The 26361-nt window shown below is 40.8% G+C and overlaps 1 pseudogene; it reads right to left on the bottom strand.

Annotated features, from left to right (window-relative positions):
* Positions 1–225: 225 nt before the first annotated feature.
* LOC123363203 lies at positions 226–24775 on the bottom strand (annotated as a pseudogene).
* Between the last annotated feature and the right edge of the window lie 1586 nt (positions 24776–26361).

The following is a 26361-nucleotide window of genomic DNA, read 5'->3' on the forward strand; positions in this document are numbered from 1 at the left end:
ATAACTGTCTGGACATATATAGATAGCTTGGGAAGCCAGAGAAGCTCAAATTGGTCGAGCACTGACTATGCATTTTTCACATACAGGAACTTTTGCAGGTTTTTGGGGTAGAGACTTAGGGCTTGTCTTCACTACAGTGGTAAATTGACCTAAGTTACGCTACTCCGACTATGTGAATAATGTAGCTGAACTCGACATAGCTTAGGTTGACTTACCCTAGTGTCTTCACTGAGCTCCATTGACAGAAGACCCGCTAAATCGATATCTGCTGCATCTATTGCAGCAGCGTTGATCTCCCTGTGGTGAAGACAAGCCCATATACAATAAATGCTTCTTCACCCATTTCTTGTACTTATCCCTATAACTAGTATTTACATTCCCAAAGGAAACTGGAGCATTTAGCTGAAAGTGATTAATTTCTATCAATTTTCTTTGATTTTTATGTACATCTTTGATATTTATTTAATATATTTCCTATTTTCTTTGATTAACCTTTACCAGCATTGTGCAAGAGACACTCCCTCTCTTGCCAGCAATCCTTCATTTTAGTAAAGATCTCTGTGTAAGATTTGGATTGAGACCAAGTGGCAGAAGAAGTTACAGTATGTTCAAATCTGACCTTTACTTGATAGACATACAGATAGGAGCTTTATAAAGTGAAAAAAAAATGGCAATTGCCTATTTTCTGTCTGAAAACTGATTTTCCTTAAGGGTGAAATTGACCAAAAATGACCCAAGTATTTTTTTTCCTGTCTGGTACCAAAGAGTACTAGTAATAATTTTACCAGTTTCTTTGGGGGTATGATTATTATTGCATAGCTCTACTTCTTACAAATATATATACACACACCCCCCAACATATAACACATATATAGTATTAAAATAATATATTTCATTCCTGTGGCACCTTTCTTCTTGTAGAACTTTACTAATTTTATATAAACATGAATCATTTCACCCACCATTGGACTGTAAGCATCTCTGATGTAGAAAGACAGCAACCATATGGAAAACTAGTACAGCAGAGGAGCGGGGATGGAACTTGGCTAGTAATATTGGAGTAAGCCCTCATCTCCCCAAAATAATATGGGAACTTTAATGTGCACACAAGTACAGGACCTTAGTTTTTATAATGTCTTATTTGAAAGAACACAGTGTACAGTGCACTCAGTGCCCATTCTATAGCCCTCAGAGAGATAAAGGGCCAAGCCAACACTCCTGAGATTCAAATCACTGGTTCTAACTAATCCAAGTCATTCAGACCTGAAACTCAGAATCTCTAAGCCACCTGTAGGAGGGGACGCTAACAGCTTAGCAGGTGAGGGGACACAGGAGTTGAAGTATGGTAACTAATAACCAGGTGTCATTCCCATAAAGCAGGGTAGATTTCAAAGAAGAGCCCAGGGAGTTAGGTGCTCATCAGCACATCCCAGCTGATACTAGTGAGAGGCACTTAGTTATATCACCTTGTGCCATGATGAAAACTTTCCCCTAATAACTTATTCCACGGAACCAGAAGGATGTGAGAAAAATATATAACTTTGTAACCTTCCTTTCCGATGTGTTTAAATGGCATTTGTAATCTGTTCCAAAGGTCAGGGAACTAGCTTAGAACTTGGGAGACTACAGTTCAAGTCCCTGCTTCACTACGGATGCCCTTGGGCAAGTCACTTACCCTCTCTGTGCCTCAGCTTCTGATAGAACTTCCCTAACTCACAGCAGTGTTGTGAGGATTAATACATTGCAGACTGTGAGGTCCTCACATACTAAGATTCAGTCCTAGCAAGTGTACAAATTTCCAACCATGATTGATGACAAATGTGTGGTTTCTCTCTTTATCTCCCCCATATAATATATTGCAATACCATTTGTGTGGATATCTTGTTGGGTCCATTTTATTTCCAATTATTTCTACATATAAAAGAGAAAGTGTTTCTGCAGCTGACTAGCTCAAATCTTTACATTCATGTTAAAAGTGCTTTTATCACACTTATATTCAGAAATTGTTTGATGTATCCATTTTCCTCCCTTTTACTTGAGTATTTGTTCAAATATAGAACTCTAACTTCTGGACAAAAGTGTGATTGGCTTGAAGTCCACACATCAGCACTTTTCACTCACACCTAATGCTGACGCTGCAGGGGGATACTAGGGGATACATTCCGTACTGTTAGCAATGCTGTCCTTTGGATAAGATGTTAAATCAAGGTTCCTTCTCTACCTTTCTGATTGATACACAGGTAAAAATCCCATAGGTACTCTGAAAATAGTAAGGGACAGATTCTTTGTTCTGGCCAATATTTTCTCTTGCACTATAGACACGTTTTAAGGTCCAAGACTGTGACCTATTATCAGCACCATAACAAATATGGTTTTCCTTATATAATAACTGCACTTCAACTAGCTAACCCATTGTTTCACAAGGTATTTAAATAATGGCTCCAATGAAGCTTGTTCATGGGAAGATATATGCCAGAGGGGTGAGAGTGTAAGAAGCAATTTACCTACCCCCAATGCAATGTAACCATGCAGGGAACAGCCATTACTGGGCTGCAGATGCAGGAGATTGCAATGGTTGGGATCAGTTACCGCTGCCTGCAATGCTAATTACTCATGTCTGAGAGAGGCATATGTGAGTCATTCCCCATCCAACAGCAACAACAGGACCATTCAAGAAATACCTTTGCAACAGGATAGAAAGACACCATGCTGTCTAGGGGCACTTGGAAGTATTACACCAATAACAAAATGTCTCCCTCTCTGCTGTATTGGAGCACAGAGTCCTCTCCTTTCCTAGTACTCCACACCACATAAATTCATAATTTAGCCCTAGAGGACAGAAAAACACTTTATGAAACTAAATTCTAACCTGCTTCAGAGTTTACTTTGGAAACATTCCTTTCGGCATTCATTAATTATAGTTCACATTTTATTCTCCCTCCTTCAAAGCCTGTGGCAAATCTTGCAGTCCTTACTTAGGCAAAACTTCCACTGGAGTCAAATGGAAACTAAAGTTGCTCAGCCATTTTGAAAAATAATGCCACTTATTTTGGGTGCCTGAGTATGAATTTCAGTGGCTAATTTTAGGTATCCAAGTTTGAAAATGTCAGGCCTATTGTCTAACAGCATGTTAAAATGAAGCATATCAAATGTGTCTGTTTTATAAGCAGAATACAAAGGCAATCTCTTTCCACCAGACTTCCCCTACAATTAGAATATTTCCAAAGTGTGCAAATAAGATCTGTTTTTTAGTGCAGTGCAAAACAATATGCTGCAACTTATTTGAATACAATATAAATTAACATAATGAAGCATCACACACAACACAGCATAGACAAAGATGCTTTGAACACAATGTTCAGTGTTCGGTGATGATAAAGGACACATCATATAGACTAATCACAGTATAGAAACAAAGAGCCAAGATTCTGACATCCTCACTTAAGTTGAGTAGAATGTTTTTTTCAATAGCAGTCTCATTGATTGCTATTCGGAGAGTAAGGTGCTATGTGGTTTTAGTGATGGTGTCAGAATCTGGCAGCAGGTCTGCTGCAACAAAACCATGCTGACCTAACAGTAGTAAGCATAAGAAAGGAAAATCTCTCCCCATAGTCCATCTTGCTCTTTCTTCCTAATGCAGACATTAAAATGGCTTTGAAAGTAAGGGGAAAATCTGAAAGTCTGTACATTGCTGGGTTTTCTGTTGCTAGATTAGCCTGTTTTCATTTTAAAAACAGTTTTAGTTTAGCACACTGTTTAATTTTCTTTAATATAATAGTTTTCCACAATGAAGCGCTCAGGGACAAAACCAATAATAGGAATAAATTTAGTAAATAGACTGTAGGAACACAGCAAAATAATTATTGCACGAGTATGCTTCTATGGTCTGTTAGTGATGGTGATTCAGCATGCAATCCATAAGACAGTGAAATTTCCCCCTTGTCTATAGTATGGTGCACTGTCTTCCCAGAATCAGAGACAGAAAGGTAAAAAAGGGCTCAGTTGGATCATCTGGTCTGACCCCCCCGCCCTCCGCTTATTTGAAGGAGTACTTGCTATATTATTCCCAATAATGTTTTATCTATCCTATTCCTGAGTATCTGCAGTAAGAGTTCTTCCGCCATTTCTTTTGGCAGTTCATTCAAGGGGCCTGTATCTTACACACTTAACAGGGCAGACACAGAGGTGCTGGGCATCTGAAACTCCCTATAAAATCTGTAGGAAATTCAAGCGCTCAATACTAAATCCGAGTAAAACTTTTTGCCCAAAACATTTTCCTCCAAAAAAGCAGATTTGATTCATCTGAGTCACTTTTGCTGAATTTTACAATCAAAAAATGTCCTTCCCCCCAAAAAATCTAAATGTTTTGTTTTGACATTTTCAAAATGAAGCATTTGATTTTCCGACTCAAAGTGACTTTTCATTCCAAAATTTACTGCAAATCTATCTTCAAAATAAAAATGGAACATTTTGGTTTGGGTCAAACACAACATTTCATTCAACCTGAAATGCATCTCTCCTCCCCCAGTTTTGGGGTCAACACAAAATATTTTTTTTATTGTTTATTATTATTAATTATTATTATTATTATTTGGAAAGGCCCACAATCCGAAAAATGCAATCTCTACTCAAAACGTCTCAGGATTTAGCCCAAGAACCATTAGTTTGCACTGCTTAATGTTCCCATCTCTTACAGCTCTGAATAAATTCTATTCCTTCATTTATATTGTTTACACTCTATAATCATGTTCTCCCTTGAGTTTTCTCTTTTTGAGACCATGTGTCAAATTCATCCCAATTCCATTGATATTTATATAGTTACATCAGGAATGAATCTGATCCTAAATAATTAGTGTCTGCAATTTCATCCTTGTATCTGCTTTGTTGGCAGAAATTTTATTGTCTTTAGTTTTTCTATACTGTTCTTATGACATGAGACCTAAATGGCTCATATTTTATAATTGCACTACATGACCAAAATTCCAACTGAGATTGCATCAAGCCTATCTAGAGGAGCATTATTACTAGAGCTGACTGAAAATAAAAAGTCAAAAACCTAACAAAACGTTTTGATTTTCTCAAAACTAAATATTGCAATTGACCCAAAACAAACACAAAAAAATTATTTTGCAGAAAATTTCAAAATTCTTTGATTTGTTCCAATTCAGAATTAACACAAATTTCAAAATTGTGGAAATCCTTCAAAATGGAAATTCCTGTTCCCATACATGCTGGCTTTCATGTGCTCACCCTATCTCTGAATCCAAGAATAGTAGTGCCTTTTTTCACAACAATGGCAATCTCCAAGCTCATATTTAGTTTACTATGTGACCTCATATCAAAATATTTCTCAAATCGATTTTCAGCCAGCTGTCTCTGTTAACCTCCTATCTATATATATAAAAGGTGCTTTGAGATTAAGAACAAGTGCGATCAAGCCCTTTGGGAATAAGAATATTGCTCATTGTACAATAGTTGTGTGTGTATAAAAACATTTAAAATACCTGCCACCCACATCTAATTAGTTTTGTCAAAATACCTTCCAACTTGTTGTTCATTGAAGCATTCATGGATGCATGCAAATGCAGTGCATAAAATATCAAGGTTGCCAGTAATTCACAGATTTTCAAGACCTTCCTGTCACAAGGCTGTCCCAATCATAACTACTTCACTCAGCCCCACGGCAAATGTTAAATAGTGCATGACAAATAGTGCAATGTACTGGAGAAACAAATCAGGTGGTTTATTGCCTCATATCACCCATATAATAATCCAAACCTCTTTAATATAGCAGATTGGGTGAGGGCAGTGCAGCACAGGAAGAGTCTTTGTAGTTCAAGCACAGGACTGGGAAACCAGGAACTCCTGAGCTCATGGATGACATTTTCAAAAGAGCCTAAATGATTTAAGGGACTAAGTCCTATTTTCAAAGTGACTAAGGCACTAAGAGCAAAAGTCTCATAGACTTTCAATGAGACTTACTGTATGTGTACACAGGAGCTGTAAGTGTAATTTCCAACTTGGGTAGACAGACCAGTGCTAGCTTTAACCAAGCAAATGTACTAAAAATAGCAGTGTAGCCCATTTTAAACCCTAAGTATGTATTCAGGGCAGCTATTCTGTCCCTGCTGCCCATGCAGCCATGGCTATGCTGCAGTTTTTAGCATGCTAGCTTGATTGGAGCTAGCTCTGGTATGTCTATCCAAGCTGGAATTATACTTCCAGCTCTAGTCTAGACATACTTTTAGACTATGTCTACAATATGAGTTGTGGTGTGATTCCCAGCTCTCGTACATACCCTTACATTAACTCAATGATAACTAGCGCGAGTATGTGTACATTAGCTGGGCATCACATTCCTGCCTCATAGCGCACACGTAGCAATATACTCCTAAGTTTAAAAGTGACTGCTAAAAATTACATTTAGGCACTTTTGAAAAATGTTATCCAGCTCTTGATTCTCACATTGATTCACTATGTGCCCTTTGTGGATATTCACCCACGAAAGCTTACGCTCCAATACTTCTGTTAGTCTATAAGGTGCCACAGGACTCTGTCGCTTTTTATGTGCTCTTTGGTAAGTTTGTCAGACCCACATTTTCAAATGTTAGTACCTAAACAAGATTTTCATTATTTATAATATGGTAGTGCCTACCGGCCACAACCAATACTGGGCCCCTATTGTGCTAGACACTGTAGAAGCACAAAGGGAGAGAGAGATCTTTGCCTCAAAGAGCTTATAGCCTAAATAAACAAGACAGATGAATGGTGGGATGGGAAACAGAGATGAAATAACGTGTTCAAGCCCATTCAGCAGTTTTACGGCAGGATTGCCTGTCTGAGAAACAATAGATGGCTTGATTTGCTTTTGTACTGAGTACCCCCATCTCTTAGTGGGAGATAATATATGTGGACCATCAGCAGGACTGAACCCAAAGTTTGTAAAGACTTTTGATGATAAAATGTCTAAATCTAATAATAGAGTGAGTTCTTAGAGTGATTGCTTACTTAAAATTCTATTCCAATCATCTAGGCTCAATAGTAGCTAACTATTTTGTTCTTTTAAAAAAACAAACCTTAATGTGACTGGTATAATTTCACAATGCATATGACCAGGATAACCCTAGAATTTGCTGCATCGCCTTCTGCTTCAGACTTTGGATTTCTCTTTCAAATTACAGCTCTTTATTATCTTTTCCACAGACAAAGTCCACAGCATCTAACTACTACAGCAGCAAAATGCTTTCATGAATCACGCATTAAATTAATGTAAATTTTAGTTCACAATAACATCTTTATTTACAGCAGTCACATAGAAAATGACTATTTGCCACAGTTATATTAATGTTTACAGAACCAGGCTTTATCAACACACAGACATGAGTTTTCTCAGCTGACTAAAATGTCCTCACATCAAACAAATGTAAGGTATAGTCCTAATAATAGTGCACTATATTTGCACTGTCATGTTAGAAATTCAGGGCTGATTTCTGATTACAGTGTATCGTATCCTGCTAAAGGCTTGGGGTACTGCAGAGATCATTATTTATTCTTATGATAGTAGAATCTAGAGGCTACAATGAAGATTGAGGCCCTATTGTACTAGCTGCTTTTCAAACACATAGAAGGAGTCAACAATCTGTCAGTCTTCACAGTCTAAACAGAGGAATAAGACAAAGGATAAGAGGAGCAACAGGCATAGAGACGAAAACTCTTTCCCAAGGTCATACAACAGGTCTGTGATAGAATCAGGAGTAGAACACAGTCCCCGTCTAGGGCACAGTCCCAGCCTGCACTATGCTACTTTCCTTCTCAGGGACTAAGCATCCAAGCCCTGGGATGGAAAGGGTTTTCTGTATCCTATTTCTCTCAACAGTGACCCTTTTTGTTGATGTAAGTGAAGGAACTATGGGTCACCAAAAAGCTTCCATCTTGTCTTTGTTAGTCAAACAAACTGGACCAGGGGTGGCTTCAGGCACCAGCGCAGCAAGCGCGTGCCTGGGGCGGCAAGCCGCGGGGGGCAGCATGCCGGTCGTCGTGAGGGTGGCAGTCAGGGAGCCTGCAGTGGCATTTCTGTGGGAGATCCGCTGGCAATTCGGTGGCAGGTACACTGAAGGCGTGGGACCAGTAGATCAGCTGCAGAACCGCTGCTGAATCTGCATGACCTCCCGCAGAAATGCCACTGAAGGCACCCTGACTGACATGCTTGGGGCGGCAAAAAACATAGAGCCACCCCTGGCTGCTCCCACCTTAGCCCACATTACAAGTCTGTGGAACAGATCTGGAACCCAACCTAATGATGAAACAGAGGGTATATTTCCATGTGAAAAAAACATTTATAGAGATGATGCCCTTCCTCAATAGATTCTCTCATCACTGCCGCCCCTGGGATATTGCAACTCTATACTGCTCTCCCCATCTCCCCACACAGATGCATCATAAATGCCACAATCTACCCTTTAATATTGGCTGACATTGAACACGGGTATTGTAAGTTGGCAATGGGGAGGAATAATTGATATTTCTGGCTGCTTCCTGATGTGAATGAGATTTAGAAAGTGGTGTGATTAATAGCTAAGCTCAATTAAAAAAAAATCTTAAAATTAACTAAATATATTTATCTTCTCTGTCTAGCCCTCATGCTGTGATCATCAGCGTTAAATGCACTGATGTGACGCAATGGGAAGCAATTATAATTCTAACAGGTTGTCTGCTTTCGGTGAGCTCTAAAATAAGGTGGAATAGTATGAAATGAGTAATAGTATATTATAATATATTGTACATTATGCGCTATTGTACAATAATAGTATTGTACAGTACATTAAAATAAGCAACGAAACTGGAGCCTATTTGGAATATAAATACTATATGTCCAAAATGTTCACGTATGTGCATTTAAATCCATAATTATATTCAGACATCTAATTAAAAGTGACTTGATTTTTAAAGGTGTTGAGCACTTGCAACTCCCAATGAAGCCAACTTTACGTAAGTGCCTAAATATGAATTTGGGTACCAAGCTTTAGATATCCATGTTTGAAATTTTCTACTTGAATCTCCTACTTGCCTGCAGCCACAGAAACCTGCAAATATCACATCCCTGCATATGTAACAAGTAGGAGGCAGTACTTCAGGGAATGATATTTGATGCAGCTAATGTCTATAGCATTAGTACTGAATTTGCCATTTGGGGAAAATAATTTCTGGAATTATATCATAATTGCTGAGCTCATGCTATTTGGAAGGAGCATCTGAATACCCAACTAACTAATGGGCCTCTGTCAGCTACTTTTTTTAAATGCACGTTTTCTCTAAACCTGCTCTCTTCATTTTTAGCAAAGTAAAATTTGGTGGGGATGTAATGGGAAGAATGTTGGCTAACTAAAATCCACACAGATGTTACCCAAAGCCAAGTCAAATATTTGAGCACTTAAATATAAATAATATAGAAAGATCTGAGGGCCAAAAACAAAATGGAGGAAATAATAAAATAATAAAACAAAAGTATATACAAGGGATAAAAGTATCTATGTAGATACATCTTGGGTGACGCTGCTTTAGTCCTTTATGCTCCTTGAGAATCACATTGTCTCAAAATTTCTCATTCTTGTCAATCAGGTGATGCAGGGGCAGAGTTAAGATTGTTTGAATAATATTAAATGAGCTTTATTGTACTTTCTAATACACTGAACATATTACATTTTTGGGGGGAGAGGGGGCAAGGTAAGTAGTGCCTCAGATTAGAATATCTAGATTTTCTAACACTTGTGTTTGTGGACAAAACAGCTTAAACTTTTTGTTAAGTGATAATTATGTTCAACCTTTACTCCAGTTTATCTAAGGTTTCTGAAGAGGAGTGATCAAGTAGATAAATCAACTGCGAAATGCAAAATATTTATCTCTAAAACATTATTGCAGAATATGAACTTGAAGAATCAAAAGGCAAATGAAAATGTAGGCAGTTAGTCAACTAACTCCCATGGAAAGTCAGTAGGAGTTGGACACCCAAATCCCATAGGTAGCTTTGAAGATCCCAGCCCTAATTTACACCCAAAGAATGGGAAGGTGTTGTGAATTACACATACACAGTTAGTTGGGAAGCTAAATTGTAATTTGTGCATTAATGAGTATTCCATATAATTGAAATTCCACAGAATATATAGGACTACCCAGAGTTTGGAAAGGTATCATTTAAGAGGAGATGAGAAGTCGCCAGTCTGGGTGGAACTTGTTTGTGATCATACCCCCAAATTTGAGTTCCCTCACTCAAAATATTACACATGCTTAATCTTGCTTTGCTTTGCCCAATTCTATTAAAGCTTTTACCATGACTCACTTTGATATCAATCACTGAACTGAGATTCTAAAAATTATTTGTCCACAATCTTGTACTATGCAAAGAGGTTTTGGGACAGAAATTTGGTCATATACCAGCAATCCAGACTTGCTGGCCAGAATTATCTGAATGTATTTCTGTTGAAAAAGTAATTAATAAATTCTAAAATAAAACTACCAGAGTACAATAAACAGTAATTGGATGAAATTTCTAAGCTCATTACATAGGTCTCAAACCTTAGTCACACATGAAAATTTGTCACAGAGGTGAAGACATTGTATCTTAATTATAAACATCACATTATTTTGTGACAAGGTGCTCCATTAGGCTGAGTATTTCATGTGTTTATTTCATTATCTGTTATAATTCCTACCACTATTTTCATTTCATTTAGTATTGCTGTTATTGTATATATTATGAGATAACTGGCTCTGTGTATGAGGGGAAAGCAGTGGACGTGTTCTTCCTTGACTTTAGCAAAGATTTTGATATGGTCTCCCACAGTATTCTTGCCAGCAAGTTAAAGAAGTATGGGCTGGATTAATGGACTATACGGTGGATAGAAAGCTGGCTAGATCGTTGGGCTCAATAGGTAGTGATCAATGGCTCCATGTCTAGTTGGCAGCCAGTATCAAGTGGAGTGCCCCAAGCATTGGTCCTGGGTCTGGTTTTGTTCAATATCTTCATTAATGATCTGGAGGATGGCGTGGACTGCACCCTCAACAAGTTTGCAGATGAGACTAAACTGGGAGAAGTGGTAGATACGCTGGAGGGTAGGAATACGATACAGAGGGACCTTGACAAATTAGATGATTGGGCCAAAAGAAATCTGATGAGGTTCAACAAGGACAATCGCAGAGTCCTGCACTTAGGATGGAAGAATCCCATGCACTGCTACAGACTAGGGACCGAATGGCTAGGCAGCAGTTCTGCAGAAAAGGACCTAGGGGTTACAGTGGATGAGAAGCTGGATACGAGTCAACAGTGTACCCTTGTTGCCAAGAAGGCTAACGGCATTTTGGGCTGCATAAGTAGGAGCATTGCCAGCAGATCAAGGGACGTGATCATCCCCCTCTATTCGACATTGGTGAGGCCTCATCTGGAGTACTGTGTCCAGTTTTGGGCCCCACATTACAAGAAGGAGGTGGAAAAATAGAAAGAGTCCAGTGGAGGGCAACAAAAATGATTAGGGGGCTGGAGCACATGACTTATGAGGAGAGGCTGAGGGAACTGGGATTGTTTAGTCTGCAGAAGAGAAGACTCATATTTACATTTAAAAAGAAAAATGTTATATTAAAGCAAAACTATCTCAGTCTAAATTGATTTGCAGTTGAAAACAGAATTTTAAATTATCCAAGGTGTCTGGTTTGTCAATGTATTCCAATCAGCAGTGAGTGTATAACGTGCTTATTTTCTTCTATCTGTGTCCTAAAATGGAGTTGCTGAGGGTAATCCAGGAGGGAAAGATAAATTTTCTCGATCAATTCAAAGCCCTGTCTAACTACAAAGGCAGGAAGAATGTATCTGACACCTTCGTCGTTAATGTGCCACTGCAAGTAACCTCCTAGGCCAAACCATAGCCAATGGGATGAATAAAGTGAAGGAAATATTGGCAGTTGGGTCAGTGTTTGGAGAAAATAGCTTTCTTAAAGAAAAAATGGTGTGGCTCTTTCTAAAAGATGGTCTGGGTATCCTATATGCTCATCACAACCCACACAATGTCAATCTCACTGCTTCCCAAAGTGAAGGAAGAAGTTGTAAGGAGGAGAAAAATAGTGTCATAGAGCCCATCAGTTAATCAACTGTGGTGTGCCCCTATGGAAGATACAAGGTCAAATTTTCTTTTCTGCTCGGGGGAAAGGGTATTATACTAACTTTACAAGCCTCTGGTTGTGACTGCAGCTGGATTGATCCCTGGCGTAAATTAGAGCAGCCTGAACGCCAATCTAATGTCTGCCCATGGCCCCAAAGGACCATTCTGACAGTTTGGGATTGCTGGAATGCTCTAACCATGCCCTCATTTTCTTATAAATTTCCCCTCTCCTAGAGCCTGAGGGAGCAATGTAGAATCACTATGTTAGCTCTGTACCAATTTATGCAAGGGAAATCCTCAGGAAGCCAGTTATGTTGGCTTTGTCCTGTTCTATACAGCTGAAGTGGAGCTGGGATTTTTTTTTTTAACTATGGGAAAAAAGTAAGTAAATCATGAAATAATAAGTTTTTTATTAAAAGTTACCCCTGTTGAGTTTTCTGGCTTGTAGTTAGCAAATGATGTGCTTGGCTGTAATTTTTAAAGACAGACAAGGGTGAATCTGGTAAAAACATTTAAAACAGAAATTTGTTATAGAATTTCCAAATGTCTGTGTTCTAACATTCTCTTCAGATAAGCCATCTCCAACTCACTGATTTCAGTTGCTATAACAGTGATATTGTGCCGGGGGTTTCTTCCCGATCAAGTGGCTTTGAGATGAATATAGACCCATTTCCTGAGTGGATGTTGAATATTCTGTCGAGGTCAGTGTGTCGATCCACAGAATATCTGTCAAGATACAAGTGTGTATCACCTTCTTCTATTATATTTTCCAGTTTTGCTTACTAACCACCATTAAATGCTTCCAGTTTTACCTTAGGTAAGGCTACCTTAAAATTTGAAGTACGGTAAGGTTCCCTGTACTTACTATAGGGAATAACTAGTGCAGAGTACCGTAAATACCAAGTTAAAGTTATTTAAGACTTTGGCTCTTTCTGAAAGATGGGGTGTAAACTCCATATGCTTAGCATAGACCATACAATGTCAGTTTCATGGCGCTGGTCTTAAATAGGATAGAAGGGTAACACACCTGTATAGGAAGCTATTCAGTATGAGTCATTTTACAAAATATATTTTAGCCCAGAAATATAATAAAGTTAACTCGGACTGAATTGTCTTTGTTAAGATTTTCACAAATGATTAGAGATTTTGGATGCTTCAGTTTTTTGGGTGCTCAACCTCAGACACCATCACAGGGACTTAATTTCAGTAACCATTGAGCATCTGCTTGCTGAAGATCAGGCACCATTGATTTTTCTCAGGATGGGCATAAAATCACTAGAAAATATTTTTTAAATGGCTTTTAGGTCTGAAAATGCAACAAGACTATAACCCAGTATACATAACAAATACATTGTATTTGTTAATCTCTCTTTTGCTTCCGAAAATAGTAACTTACATTTATAGTCATCCTCTGATCTAGTGAGCTAGTGACCATTAACCACAAACCAGTTGAATGAAGAGTGTATGCACAATTTGCTTGATGATATTATTTCCCCCCAAAATGCGAACTGTATAGCCTAAAGTGGGTATTCAGATAACATCAGAATAGTTTTCAATATGCTTATCTGGCCAATTTTAAGCCCTAAAGAATCACAGATTGTCTATAATTCAAGTTTTGGATATTCCTTTTATCCGAGGGCACCTATTGACATGTCATGTAACTGTCAAGGTATGATGGAAACAGGGCAGATTTTAAGTAGGCTGGAGGTTTGAGTTGAACCTTTCTTGCAGCTCTAGAAAAGAGATTCCCCAGTGGAGGGACAGGAAGGCTACAGGAGGATAGGCTATCTACAGTGGGTTAGTTCTCTTGAGAAGTGTGAGTTCATCAAACTCAGACCTTCAGACATACCTACAACATTTTGTCCACCTCAACCCCTTGTGAACCACACTGCAGAGTTCAGATGATAAACCCTTCCAGATTTTTATGGTTCTACTTCAAAACTATTGTTTGTGAGAGTGTGTCTTTGATAGACAGCAGATGTTGAGAATATTGCTTTATGTGAAGTGACATGCCAAGTAAATTCCCCCAAGCCTTGGGAATAACAATAGCTGATGAAGAAAGAGGACAACAAAACCAATATAGCTTCTCAGCAGGTGACCCCAGGTGAGACTTTCCTTTGCCCTCCCGCTTGAGGAAAGCAAAAAACCACCTGGAGTGTTAAGTATAATAAAAAGAGAGGGAGCAAAAATAAACCTTTTTGATGGTTATAATCCCTTCCTGTGTGTCCTCGTCAGTGATGATATCAAACATGTCTGATCCATCCCTGTTGGAAATGCTATACTCAGTCGCAGCATTTTCACCCACATCGAGGTCATTGGCTTTTATTCTGCCGAGAGGAGTCCCAAGCGATGCGGACTCAGGAGAGCTGAATTGGTAAGTACCTGGAAAAGTTAAATCAAACTCTTTTTTAGTCATTCATCTTTCTAAATAATAAATGCCATTTGTTTCTCCTAGATTTTTTTGAAACTTGCCTTGAAAGTTGAAACATTCTAAGAAAAGTGCTCTTAGTCATCAGGAGTAAACTTTAAAACAAAGACGACTTGACTGTCAATGAAAAGTTTTGCTGGTTTTTTTAATGAAAGCGTGACACTTCAAAGGCACTTAGTACTGTATTCTTTATAAACTTTTTCTTTTGTACTTCAGATGAAAGGAACATAGATAGAAGCACAATAATACAGCAGTGATTATGACCCTGAGTAGTTAATGGCTTTATTTATTTTGTCTATCTTCTACACATTTTTTTCAGTGATACCTACAGTTATTTTTTTTTCTCTAGGAACCACAGTTTATAAAACAGAATAGATCTGAGGAAGAAACTAAAATACAATAGACAAGGTTTTCTATTTTGAAATTGCCTTGAACAGCTTTAAGTGTGTTTTATGTGAGATAGAAGTTTTTCATGGAAACACACAATACAATATATTGCAAAAAGCATTTGAGATATGTAATATTTAAATATTCCTGCTAACTGATTGAACTATATGAAAGTTGTACAAATGTGTTCAGATTTTTGAATTAATTCACTTTGGACACAATTGTTTTCATGCCTGATTTCTGTTAATGCTTGTGGAACCAGGTTTTTCTAGCCTGGATGCTATTGACAAAGGAATTTTAACATTGCACATCTTAGTACAGAAGGTAAATTTTAAATTTATCTTTTCCCAGCATGTACACCAAAAGACTAACTATAAAGTTATGCTCCTGCAGAACAGGAATAATATTACATGAGTCTCTTGACCAATCACAATCAGGAAATATAACTTGAACTTCAATTCACAAGATATGGGGTTAAAATAATTCTTAAAACAGTGTTGGCAAATACTTACTAGTAAGAAGTAGGTCTGAGAAGTTTGCAGACATTTTGCATGCCAATTTGTTGAATATTTGTTATCTGTCATTTGTACAGCTCACTTAGTTACTAGCATCATGCCACTTGTAGCAATTATAAACTGGTACCCATGTAGGATATATTGTGAAGCCATGCCTGACCAAGATAACTTTGGGGAAGGCAGTGTGCCTGAAGAAGGTACAATCCCTATTTGAGTGGTTTAACGAACAGACAGACTGTATAAGCTACACCAGCCTATAGCAGGTACAGCCTATGTCACTTGATGTGACTAGTTCTTCCCTCATGTATCCATAGCCCTTCTCTACCCTCTCATCCATTTTGGGGCACAGTGAGAGAGCAGTTTCTGAGTTTTCCCAAGTACACTGATCATAACAGATCCTTGTGTGGGCTAAAGCAGGTTGAGTGAGTCTCTATGCCCAGTGTCGTGCACCTAAATCACAGTCTCTGACTAATGGAAATGTCTTATCTTTAGAGATTTGTGAAAAAAATGAGTGATATAGTATGATGGTGAATTGTATTGGCTGTTAGAAAGTCAACCCTATAATTGAAAAATTAGCAGTGGGCTGCAAACCAGTGAGGCTGCAAAATTCATGTTACTCTCTTACAACAGGCTGAAAACTGTTTAGAAGTTAGACCTTATGACAACCAGCCTTCCAAAGGCTGACCTTTTCCGTTTGTAGGCTTATCTAAACTTTTCATCCTGGCAATTGAACCAGAAATCCTACAAGCACAAACTTTGTCATGATACTTCAATTTTTCCCTGATGTGGGAAGTCCAGAAATACCAGGGGAACACCTCCTTTGGGTGAGTTTTATTCTGAAAGCCGTCACTGTAATTGAGATGATGTCAGTGACCTGCACATTGTCAGCATATAAGCTAATCAGCTTGGTTTAGGGTATAATTCAGTTCCCGAAGTGTCCATTTTTTCATGAGCACATGGTACAATTCTGTAAAGCTCTTGCCCTTCCTATCATTTATATTGCTCATGGCTCAGGTCTACTAGTTGTGTGGGGGCCACTGTACCTTTTAAAAACCAATCCTTACATACTTAGTCCAAGTCACAGTGGCTTCCCGCTAGAGTCTGTCAGTTTCCCTTCTTTCTAGCCCCTTCAATAAATCAAATTACTCTTCACTATTTTGGAGTTCATTCCTGTCTCTTTCACATGCAACTTCTTCCTCCCCTTTGGGCCTAATTTCCCCGTATCCTATAGCCTCACATAAAGGGAGGTAATTGGGTACAGGAGGAGCAGATTTTCAGACTCAGTCTCCTTGGAAATGTGCTGCAGTTCATGACTGTGTGAGGAGGAATGAAAACCTGTAGATTTTCCATTCATGTCTTGCTTTGTAGGAGGAGCAGGAAACCAGCATCCTGGGAAGCAAGGCAAGAAAGGGGACTGGTCATTAGCAATGTTACAATCACCCCAGTGTGTCCAGCCCAGATAAGGCCTTCCATGTCACCTTCTGTGTTTCAGTGAAGTTTAAGCAGTGCACTGCATAGGGCCTTGTATGTGGCCTCTTCACTGGTCTGACTTTCATTCTAATTAAGAGCCTGATCCAAAGCCCATTCAAGTAAGCATAAAGACTACCACTGATTTCAATAGACTTTAGACTGGTCCTTTACTAACCTTGCAGACTACCAGCAGGAACAAAGGCTCCAGGATTTCAGATGTCAAAGTTACATTACAGCTATTTACTATTACGTAGCCTTTACTTTTAGATTGCAACTCCATGTCCAAGTGTGTAATTCAGTGAAAAGAACTATACCTCATCTTTGGGTTCAACACCTCCAGTCTGATCAAACATCATGGGCCATATTATGCTATTGTGTGGAGGTTTTTTTAATCAGAACTCCCTGTTGAAGTCAAATGGGAGCATTCTGTTTAGAAAGAAGTGGCCCGAGCTTGCTCTGTGAAGCTGGTCATTAGGTAAGCAAACTCACAAGATAATAATCCATTCTGGATTGGGTGACTAGTTATTTTGCTTGTATTCATCACCATGGTATCTGAGTGCCTTACAAGTTTCCATAAATCCAGAAAGGTGGTCTCTAAATCAGTCTTGATGTTTGTTCAGTCTTTGGTATCTCTGATGAGAGTGCAAGCAAGGATCCCATTCAGAGCCAAAGGCAATAGTAATTGAATGATGTGGATATTTTCCTAGCAGATACTGAACTGAAACTGTGAATTCTTTTCATATAGCCTACCAAGCAGTCATCAAGTGCTGCTTTTAACAACTTTTGATTGCTAATCAGTTTGGGATCAGATTTAAACAAGTAGTCTAGGATTAAAGGGTCAACATCACATTGCACATCCTCTGCACCATCCCACTTTTCAATGGTTGCCAGTTTTGCAGCCTAAAGGGTTTTCTTTCAAAAATATAATCATGTAAAATATGGGCCAGATTATCAAAATTACTCAGCACATGCAAGTAGGGCCAGATTTTTGAAATGCCCATTATGAGGATTGGAAAACCAGGCCACTTATTTAGATGCCCAAGTGGGTTGGATACTGAGCTATTCTGAAAAGCTGACCTTGTATTTTACAATATATTTGCTGTAACTATAAATTGTTTCAAGTATAACATTGAAATTACTATGGGTTATTGGCTCCTGTTGAAATTATTTTAAGGGTTTGGGAAGTAAGTTTATTCTGCTAAGGAAGTTTGTATTTTTTTTTAAAAGTAGACTCCCATGTGCTTTGACAAAGCTGCAGCATAAGCAGACACAGCAGTGCAGCTGTAGATGTGAAAAAAGTATCCCAGATGGTGATGGTTAAACAATTTTAAAGAAGCTTTTTGAAACACAGCAGAACTATTAAAGGCTTCATACTCTGGGGGAATCAAGGTGGATTGTTGTTGACATCAGTCAGTGTGATGTTCACTGTAGTGGTCCCTGATAATCCTCCCATCTGGCCTCCCATGTCCTTTGCCTGGATGACCACTTGGTACTGCTCCCTATTTTCTCTGCTCATGTCTGGTAAAGCAGTTTTGATTATTCCTTGGATAAAAGAATAAGAGGGGAGAAAAAAAACACTTTAATCCCTGAGTTTTAAAATGGATTTATGCAAAATATATTGTACAGATGTTAGTCCCAGGCAAACAAATACAATTGAAGGTGTATTCGAATAAGGCTTTTAATCCATGACCGATTTAATGTGATTGCAAGAAAAGAGAGAAATATAGTAGTGCAATGATTCAGTGTTTGGACTGTGCTAAATCCATATAATTATCCTTTTGATGACAAAAAAATGTTAGGTTTGTCACATTAATGAAAGCTATTCAGCTAGTTTCCCTGGCTATTATTTTGATAAGGTTATTAGCTCCAACCCTGGAGTGGTCTCTGCATTATACCACTTTTTCATTAACAGGGCAGAATTCTGTGTTATCCTGGATTCACTATTTCAAACTTCAATAGATTCACAGGTTTTAACTTCAGAAGGGACCACTGAGATCATCTAGTCTGACCTCCTGCATAACACAGGTCACTGGATTTCTATAAATTAATTCCCATTTTAGGTCCACTAGCTGTGGCAGAACTAGAATATAACTTCTAGAATCGTCTAGTTAAAGATTTTTTTGAGGAAGAACCCACCACAACTCTTGATAAATTGTTCTGTTAGTAAATTACCTTCAGTATTAATTTTTGTGCCATGTTTCCAGTCTGAATTTGTTTAGCTTCAACTTCCAGCCACTGGATCCTATTATACCTTTGTCTGCTAGATTGACGAGCCCTGTATTATCAGATTTCTGAACCCAAGTAGATTAGTATAGACCAGGGGTCGGCAACTTATGGCACACAAGACAATTTTTAATGGCACACTGCTGCCTGCCGGAGTCCCAAGGACACACAGCCAGTGAAGGGCAGAGCTCGCGCCCCCCGAGAGAGGAGCCGCCTCAGCGGCCTGCCCATAGGCTCCCGCGTCCCCTCACCCGGCAAGGAGACCAGCCCGGGGGCACAGAGGGTCCCGCTCACCTGGGCCGCCTTGGTATAGCTGGCCATGGCGGACTGGCAGCACGCCGGGGGAGCGGGTTCGCTGTGGGACCTGGTCCCGACTTCCAGCAGCAGGAAGTGGGGGCAGTGGAGGCGGGAGAGGCTGGTGGCAGTAGCAGCGCCGGCTGCTGTGCGTCCCCGGGAGGAGGCGCCCGGCCGCGGCAATGGATGACCTGCTATCTGTGAGCTGGGAGGAGCAGAGAGCCCCGCAGCCCGGCGGTGCTGAGCATGTAGCGGGTGCGGGCGAGCGGGAATTGGTGGTAGCCAGAGAGCCCTGGGGCGAGGAGGTCACATACTGCGGGGTCATGCGCCACCCGGAGCGGCTCCTCCAGACACAGCCAGAGGGGACTCTCTTGCCGGGGGGCGCTAGTTGCGCTCGTGCGGTGCGGTGCGCCGTGGACCCCGAGTGGGTGAGCCGGCTGGGGGCCGCAGAAGTGGGGGGTACTCTGCCCTGAGCCCTGACCTCCCCACATGCACACCCAGCCCTCTGCCCTGACCCCACACACACACACACCCAGCCCTCTGCCCTGAGCCCCACAGCCCCGCACACCCCCCAGGCCCGTGCCCTGAGCCCTGTGCCCTGCACATACCCCAGACCCCTGCCCTGAGCCCAGTACCCCCCTCATATGCACCCAGCCCTCTGCTTGACTCCTTTACCCCCCCCTCCATGACCCCAGCCCTGACTCTGGCACCCCCACACATACCCAGCCCCCCCACCCTGACACCTGCACCCCCCTCACATGCCCCCAGCCCTCTGCCCTGACTCTTGCACCCCCCCCCCACATCCCCAGTCCCCCCACCCCCATGTACCCCCCACATCCTGACTCTTGCACCCCTTACATCCCCACCCCCCCACATCCCCACCCTTTGCACCAAATGGGAGCTCCTGCACCCCACCCCCCACATTCCCACCTGCACCCTTCGCACCAAATGGGAGCTGCCCAGGTAAGTGCCCCAAACCCAAACCTCCTGCCCCAACCCTGAGCCCCCCTCCCTGTGCTCAGTCCACTCCCACCCTCAGCTCAGTGCAGAGAGAGGAAGAGAATGGGCCAGAACCAGGGAGAAGGTAAGTACCCACTGTATGTGGGCAGGGCCGGGACCCCAGACTGCCGGTCTGGGGTCTCAGCCACCGGCCCCACACAGACCGCTGCCGGCCTAGGTGAACAGAACCCCAGGCTGGCAGCGGGCTGAGCGGGCCGGCGGCGTAAGATAAACATTTTAATTTAATTTTAAATGAAGCTTCCTAAGCATTTTGAAAACCTTGTTTATTTTACAATACAACACTAGTTTAGTTATATAATATATAGACTTATAGAGAGAGAGACCTTCTAAAAAACATTAAAATGTATTACCGGCACGCGAAACCTTAAATTAAAGTGAATAAATGAAGACTCGGCACACTGCTTCTGAAAGGTTGCCAACCCCTGGCATAGACTGTGCTCAAGTCACCCCCTTAACTTTCTGTCTGTTAAGCTAAATACATTGAGCTCCTTGAGTCTTTCACTATAAGTTACATTTCCCAATCTTGTAGTCATTTGCAGGGCTCTTCTCTAAACCCTCTCCAAAGTATCAACATGGACCCCAGAACTGGACACAGTATTCCAGTAGTGGTCTCACCCATGCCAAAAACAGGTATAAAATAACCTCCCTATTCCTACTACTTCAAGAAAATAAAACTTATATTTTATGATGCTGCAGGTTCACTGCCTTAACAATATGGGGCCATATCACGCCATCAGTTTTCAAGCAGAAATCAAGGGGGTCTTCTGCTTAAAACCAGATAGATAGTCCATGTTCATTCTGAGTTTTGGACAAATATTAAACAGTACTTGAACAATTTAATTAACATTTTTATAAAACTGGGTATAAATACTTGAGTGAGAAGGATCTTGATCTCTGTGTGTATTTCTGTAATTATGACAAGTAAGACAGAAAGGGTTGCTGACCTGTCTCTGGGTCCACTGAGAAATACGGTTGTCCCTGGAGGATGCTATGCACTACTTTGGCACTGTTTCCATAGTTGGCATCATCAGCATCTGTAGCTGTCACTTGGATAACAGAAGTTCCTGAATAGGAGCAAAACAAAGAATCTATCATTTGAAAAGAGATAATTTAGATCATAAGACTGATATACACATTTTTTCTATTTATAAAATATATTTAATGACCAGGTGCATAAACAGTCAAAACCTGCACAGAATACATCAGACTAATCCAGTGTTAACTGTTGCCAGCAAAATAATTCCTTCACCATGCAAAATTAAAATAAAATTCAAAACAACACATTTTACTCAGAATTAAAACAAAACAAAATAAGCCTCCCTTAAGCCCATCCTTCAGAAAAAGCCTGGGTAAACAGATAGGCCTTGATGCATGATCTGAAAGACCAACACATCATGAGTTTATTGATCAAGGGGGCAGCAAATCCACAATCTGAGGATTGTCCTCTGAAAACACTCTGCTCTCAACTCTCAACTGGAAGATCTCAGCTGATCTCAAGTGCTGGCCACAATGATGACGTGGTCTCTGAGATACAGAGGTCCCATGCAATAAATAGCTTTATACAACCAATACATTCAACTGGACAAAAATTAAGATTTAAAAGCCTGTGATTTAAAAGCAAAGCACTGCTAAGTACTATAAAAGGGACATAATGTTTGGCACTAGCTGTTGTTTCTGAGCAGATCAGTAATCCTTTTGGGTGTTTGGGGGGATGTGGGGGTGGGAAGGGTGCTGGTGGTGACAAATGCATGGATAAATGCAGTGAGTCCAAAATCATTAAGTAAATCATTAACTCTTTGCCAACTGCAGATGGAGAAAAACACCCTTTTGGCCACATCTTCTTTCTGGATATCTTGTACGGTCTCCAGATCCTCAATAAGAAAAGGCGTGGGCACACTCCATCCATAAAAGGGGAGATATCACCTCTCTCATTTCCTTTAGTTGTTTTTCCCCATCTTCTGTCTTGTCTAGCTACCTTCCAGCAAAGCACCCGTCTTGACTAGACACTTGGAAAACGTTCGTACACATTATCTGGGATTGATGGAACAGAAGTGTTTTATAATTCCTTTCAGGGCTTCACATATGCATTAAGCAAAGGGAATGACAGAGCAGAACCCTATGGTACCCCCATATGGGAAGGCAAGCAGGACAGATACTACTACTTGGTCTTGTAAGGTGCAACTCTGTTTACCATTTGTGATTTGGCAACAGTACCTACTGGTTAGGGCATTGTGGGTGACATGGTAGAAGATGGGATATTTCTTCCTCTGCAACAAAACCAAGTAGTAAAATTATAAAAATGCTTTATGTCACAATCAGTGAAATTCTGAGGAGAATTTCTGCCCCACACTCTTTAGATTTCTCTTTACCTGCTTAATCTGTCAAAGATCATCTGTAAACCGAGGTGAGCTGTAAGAATAATGCAGAGGTAGGGGGCATTTAAGGATAACTGTATCAGTAAAGGACAGAAGATAATGATAGCATCCAAACAGTCTGTGGATAAAGTAATCCACAAGGTGAACAATAGTCTTTCGCAGACATATGTAGAACGTAACTGGTCTCATCAGATGCTGAATTGAACTACTAAAATAAGGCCTCTGCCGCCACAGGAGCTAATATGACCCTTTGTTGAAGGAAGTTTGGTGCTTTACCCCTACCCACCTCCTCCTGCCCCAGTTACAAGGTAAGATCCAGATCCAAGGTAAGATGTTCAGGCTGTGTGTATAGAACACATTCCCAGCTATCAACTGATTTGCATCCCTATATGATTGCTACTGTGGCATCTAGGAGTTAAATAAGAACTGCAGAAAACAAAAACCCTATTCAGGAGGATGTATAACTCTCTGATGTACTTTGTGTTAAATTGTAGTCAGAAACTTTAAACACATATTTACCATATGGCAGAACGCAATGCCATCCACAGCCTCAGAAACCATCCTGACATTATAATCAAAGAGGCTGATAAAGGAGGTGCTGTTGTCATCATGAACAGGTCTGACTACCAAAAGGAGGCCGCCAGACAACTCTCCAATACCAAATTTTACAGGCTACTTCCCTCATATCCCACTGAGGAATACACTAAGAAACTGCACCATCTACTCAGGACACTCCCTACACTAACACCGGAACAAATCAACATACCCTTAGAACCCCGACCAGGGTTATTCTATCTACTACCCAAGATCCACAAACCCGGAAATCCTGGATGCCCCATCATCTCTGGCATTGGAACTCTCACTGAAGGACTGTCTGGATATGTGGACTCTCTACTCAGACCCTATGTTACCAGCACTCCCAGCTATCTCCGTGACACCACTGATTTCCTGAGGAAACTACAATGCATTGGTGACCTTCCAGAAAACACCATCCTAGCCACCATGGATGTAGAGGCTCTCTACACAAACATCCCACACACTGATGGAATACAAGCTGTCAGGAACAGTATCCCTGATGATGCCACAGCACAACTGGTTGCTGAGCTCTGTGCCTTTATCCTCACACACAACTATTTCAAATTTAATGACAATATATATCTCCAGATCAGTGGCACCGCTATGGGAACCAGCATGGCCCCACAATATGCCAATATTTTTATGGCCGACCTGGAACAACGCTTCCTCAGCTCCCGTCCACTCACGCCCCTTCTCTACCTACGCTACATTGATGACATCTTCATCATCTGGACCCATGGGAAGGAGACTCTGGAAAAATTCCACCATGATTTCAACAGCTTCCACCCCTCCATCAACCTCAGCCTGGACCTATCTGAGGGAGGTCCACTTCCTAGACACCACGGTGCAAATAAGTGGTGGTCACATTAACACCACCCTATACCGAAAACCTACCGACCGCTATGCCTACCTTCATGCCTCCAGCTTCCATCCCGGGCACACCACAAGATCCATTGTCTACAGCCAAGCACTGAGGTACAACCGTATCTGCTCTAACCCCACAGACAGAGACCAACACCTAGAAAATCTCCACCAAGCATTCTCAAGACTACAGTACCCACACGAGGAAATAAGGAAACAGATCAACAGAGCAGATGTGTACCCAGAAGCCTCCTACTGCAAGACAAACCCAAGAAAGAAACCAACAGGACTCCACTGGCCATCACATACAGTCCCCAGCTCAAACCCCTCCAATGCATCATCAGGGATCTACAACCCATCCTGGACAATGATCCCACACTTTCACAGGCCTTGGGTGGCAGGCCAGTCCTCGCCCACAGACAACCTGCCAACCTGAAGCATATTCTCACCAACAACTGCACCATAGTACAGCACCATAGTACTCTAGCTCAGGAACCAACTGCAGTACAACTGCACACCGCACCATAGTAACTCTAGCTCAGGAACCAACCCATGCAACAAACCTCGATGCCAACTCTGCCCACATATCTACACCAGCAACACCATCACAGGACCTAACCAGATCAGCCACACCATCACCGATTCATTCACCTGCACGTCCACCAATGTAATATATGCCATCATATGCCAGCAATGCCCCTCTGCTATGTACATCGGCCAAACTGGACAGTCTCTAAGGAAAAGGATAAATGGACACAAATCAGACATTAGGAATGGCAATATACAAAAACCTGTAGGAGAACACTTCAACCTCCCTGGCCACACAATAGCAGATTTTAAGGTGGCCATCCTACAGCAAAAAAACTTTAGGACCAGACTTCAAAGAGAAACTGCTGAGCTCCAGTTCATCTGCAAATTTAACACCATCAGCTTAGGACTAAACAAAGACTGTGAATGGCTTGCCAATTACAGAACCAGTTTCTCCTCCCTTGGTTTTCACACCTCAGCTGCTGGAACAGGGCCTCATCCTCCCTGATTGATCTAACCTCGTTATCTCTAGCTTGCTTCTTGCTTGCTTATATATACACACCTGCCCCTGGAAATTTCCACTTATTGCATCCGAAGAAGTGGGTATTCACCCACGAAAGCTCATGCTGCAAAACGTCTGTTAGTCTATAAGGTGCCACAGGATTCTTTGCTGCTTCTACAGAACCAGACTAACACGGCTACCCCTCTGATACTTGACATATTTACCTTGTTCATCAAATTTGGGTATTGGGGAATCTTTGGTGAAAAGGTGAACCTTGGAGTATAGCTTGAAGATGATTTCCTTAGGGAAGGTGATCCAGAGGTGAGGTCTGGCTTGTGTTGAGAAACCTCAACCTTATATCTCTTTTGAGTTTATTTTTGCTCTCTTGGTCATTGGGACGGTCACAGCCAGACAGGGGGAAGTTGCAGAAGGAACTGTAACCTTATTCTACTCAGAGCTTTGTAGACCAGTATCAGAACCTTGACTCGGATCTGACACAGAATGGGGTTCTAGTTCAGTTTGTGGAATACTGGTGAAATATGCTTTCTTTGACTTGTACCATTGTGCAAACTGGCTGCTGCTCAATGTATCAGCTGCTGCTTCCTTGTGAACTAATTGACTAATTAGGAAAAGTGAGTTACAATATCCCAGACTGGAGGGCTGAGTGGCCTCTACAGCAGCCAGAAAGCAAACAAATAAAATAAAAATCCTAAAACAAAATAAAACCTTTCTTGTGAAAAATTTTGTATCTTTGACATTTTGACTCATTTTGGGACATTTCTTTTATTCAAAAGTGCACATTATGCGGCAAAAAGGGATTCCCCTTTTTTGGGTCAGCTCTAATCAAGACCCACATGCAAAACATAAGTAACTAGTGCACAATACAACCCGGCCTCCTGTCACAAAAGCAACCCACTTTCCCCCACAAAACCTATAATCCATTCTAATAGCATAAATCTCCCACTACTACTATGGAGGCAGTATTGTGTATATATATACATATATTTTGTAAATGTAAGGATGATATAATTCT

Source organism: Mauremys mutica, chromosome 2 (assembly GCF_020497125.1).
Source record: "Mauremys mutica isolate MM-2020 ecotype Southern chromosome 2, ASM2049712v1, whole genome shotgun sequence".
NCBI lineage: Eukaryota > Metazoa > Chordata > Testudines > Geoemydidae > Mauremys > Mauremys mutica.